General features: G+C 52.9%; 1 protein-coding gene across 2 annotated transcripts in view; it reads left to right on the top strand.

The window, feature by feature from the left end:
- The first annotated feature begins 382 nt into the window (after positions 1 to 382).
- ANO8 (anoctamin 8) overlaps positions 383 to 3,391 on the top strand; it is a 35,820-nt gene continuing 32,811 nt past the window's right edge. For both annotated transcript variants that reach the window (XM_075070930.1, XM_075070931.1), the window contains exon 1: positions 383 to 480. The gene's annotated coding sequence lies outside the window, so the exon portion shown is untranslated. The remainder of the gene's footprint in view (positions 481 to 3,391) is intronic.

Here is a 3,391-nt window from a genome sequence, read left to right as displayed (position 1 = left end):
CTGGGATCTTTGGGGATTCCTCTGCTATTATCCAGAGCAGCCCCAATCAGCCTGGCTGTAAAGTGCTGACTCTTGGCTATCACACAGGCACCAATAAAATGGGGATCCACACCAGCCCAGCGCACCCTGTGCTCTCCACTCACTGCTACACAACGCCCTGGCCTGCTGCGGGCTCTGATGTCGCTTCTCAAAGGCTACTCGTTCACCTACTTGGAGAAGGAGGCCTCCCGCAGCAAGCTGCATGTGTGAACCATAGAATTTATCTCCAGGGTGGCTGGCAGGAGGTGGAGGAGCTGAACCAGTCAGGCTGGGGGCTGCCCACCCCCGCCCTAGGAGGTAGGAGCTGCGGGAGCCCTAGCCCAGCACAGAGAGCGAGCTCAAGGCAGCGCTGTGGAGCTCGGGGGTGGATCTAGTGGTTAGAACAGAAGACTGAGAGCCAGGACGCCGGGGTTCAATTTCTGCCTCTAGTTGTACCTGCAGGTGAGTGTTGTGCCTCAGTTTCCCCCCTCGCTATAAGGTCACTAACAGCACTTTCCTACCTCCCAAGGGATCTATTCAATCGTCCTTTGTCCTGTCAGTCCCCAGCCAGAGAAGGCCCTGAGGGGGGTGGTCTGGCCCAGATGAGCATTGTAGATGTACCCCCACCCCCCGTTCCCCATCCTAACATCAAAAGAGAAGTTTATCTGCTAATATAGCTGTTCTAAATAACGTCACACACACACATTGCAGTTCCCTGGAAACCTTTTCTGACCCCAGTCCCTCCCATAATAGGTCTGAATAGGTCAGGAAGTTCTGGGAAGGGTTGGCCCCAGGGTTGGGGGAAAAGGAAGCCCAGGTCACAGGGGCATTTCCTAACACTGGATGCCCTGCTGGAGCCCTGACGGGGATAAGAACACATGCCTCACTGTAAAAGCGCAGGAGGACTCCTGGGCTGCTGCAGGGGCGGTTCTGTCACTGCTTGGTTTGTGGCGCGATCGTCAATGTTTGTTATGGCAGCAGGCAGAGAGATTTTGGTCTTTGATTAACATCTTCTTGAGCTGTCTGTCTAACCACGCCTGCCACACTCAGCTGCGCACACCCAGATTGGTCAAGAGCTGGGGATTGAGATAGATGAGACCAGGAATAGGCAACCTATGGCACATGTGTCGAAGGCGGCACGCGAGCTGATTTTCAGTGGCACTCACACTGCCCGGGTCCTGGCCACCGGTCCGGGGGGCTCTGCATTTTAATGTAATTTTAAATGAAACTTCTTAAACTTTTTAAAAACCTTATTTACTTTCCATACAACAATAGTTTAGTTATATATTATAGACTTATAGAAAGAGACCTTCTAAAAAGTTAACATTTATTACTGGCACACAAAACCTTAAATTAGAGTGAAAAAATGAAGACTCAGCACCCCACTTCTGAGAGGTCGCCGACCCCTGGATTAGACAGACTGGACTGAACTGGTGCCCTAGAAGGGAGAGACCCTATACCCATTCTCTGATCCCCCTGAGCCAGCCAGCCCCCCCAATTTGGGGTGGGATTAGAACTGGCACCCCCTACTGGTGAAAGACTCCATATCCCATTCCCATGCACACACACTCGGGGTCAGCCCGGACCCCTGACTTGGGGCTGTACTCTCTAGAGAGGCGAAGGACCCCGTACCCCATTACCAATGGCCCCATCTTTCAAAGACCCAACCCCACCTATATATATATATATATATATAGGCACATAAGGAAAAAAAAATCCCCTCGGTGGGGCTGTGCATCGTCTCAGACAGATCTGGCGCCAAAAGTGCTGCGCTAGAATAGCTGCCAATGGTTCTGCTTAAAGCACTGAGGAAACTGGGCAAGATTTGCATTTCATACCATTTGCAGCAGCCACATTCTCATATATCATGGAGCCTGCAGAACACGAACACTCAGGCCTGTAACTGCATATCACAACCAGGCGCCTGCATTGGAAAGCGCGACCCTCTCCGCTGGCAAGTACAGCGTGGTGTAATATTTACCTATGTCCCATGGCCCATGCACAGGGGGCTGCATTAAAGCAAGAGATGGTAGTAAGGGTGTGAGATTTAGGCCTGTAGTTACTGATGGCTTTGAAAGGAGTTACACAGCATGTGCCCCCAGAATCTCCCCAAGGAGCTGTAGCAGGACAGAGAGGTGCTGAGACATGCTACACCAGGGGATCAGAGAAGATTTATAAATGGATTATTAAAGATTCTGTAGCCCAGGTCAGGTTACCTGCATGTATTTCCACACTAGCTCTGCTCTAGAAATAACAGCATGACCTCTAGGGCTGAAAGCAATATCGAGTCAAGCCAGGAATACCAAGCTGTAAGACTGGGAGGGGGGGGAAAGGAAAGAGTATTGCCTGGTGGCTAGAGCAGGGAGACTGGGATTCAGGGCTTCTGGGTCCTGTCCCCAGATTTGGGAGGATAGTGGAGTCCAGGGGCTAGAGAAGGGTGGGCTGGGAGCGAGGACTCCTGGGTCCTTCTCTCCACTCTGCCCCTGACTTTCTGTCTCTGACACTGGGCAAAAAAGGGGGATTATTATCTGATGCTTAGAGAGCAGGACTTGAGATCCAGACTCCCAGGTTCAACTTCCATCTCTGCCAGTGCTTTGCTGTGTGTGATACTGGGAAAGTCATTATCCCATACCTACCCCTTCATCCATCCATTCCCCCATACCTCCCTCCATCTAACCCCATAACTACCCCTCCTTTCACCTACCCCTACCCCACCTACCCCATACTTACCCTTCCCGCCACCTGAACCCATACCTACCCCTTCATCCATCCACCCCCATACCTTCCTCTTTATCCATCCATCCCCCCATACCTACGGCTCTGTTCATGCATCCATCCACCCCCATATCCACCCCTCCCTCCATCTAACCCCATAACTACCCCTCCTTCCACCTACCCCTATCCCGCCTATCCCATACCTCCCTTTCCCGCCACCTGAACCCATACCTACCCCTTCATCCATCCACCCCCATACCTACCCCTTCATCCATCCATCCCCCCATACCTATGCTCTGTTCATCCATCCATCCTTCCCCAAATCCACCCTCCCCCACCTATCTCCATCCCTCCACCTACTCTCATACCTGCCCCTCCTTCCACCTAGCCCTCTCCCGACCTGAACCCATAGCTACCCCTCCTCCACCTACCCCCATAGCTACACTCCCACTCCCATAGCTAACGCTCCCCCCACCTCCCTCCATCTGTTCCCCCACCGCCATCCCTCCCCCACCTACCCCCATAGCTACACTCCCACCCCCATAATGCTGTCCTCGGGAGCCAAATAATCGTACCATGTTATAGGTGAAACCGCGTTATATCGAACTTGCTTTGGTCCACTGGAGTGTGCAGCCCTGTTCCCCCCCCCCCCCCCCCC

The sequence above is a fragment of the Chelonoidis abingdonii genome, chromosome 11 (assembly GCF_003597395.2).
Source record: "Chelonoidis abingdonii isolate Lonesome George chromosome 11, CheloAbing_2.0, whole genome shotgun sequence".
NCBI lineage: Eukaryota > Metazoa > Chordata > Testudines > Testudinidae > Chelonoidis > Chelonoidis abingdonii.
Note: the sequence above shows the minus strand (reverse complement) of the source record. Positions and strands in the feature narration are given on the sequence as shown.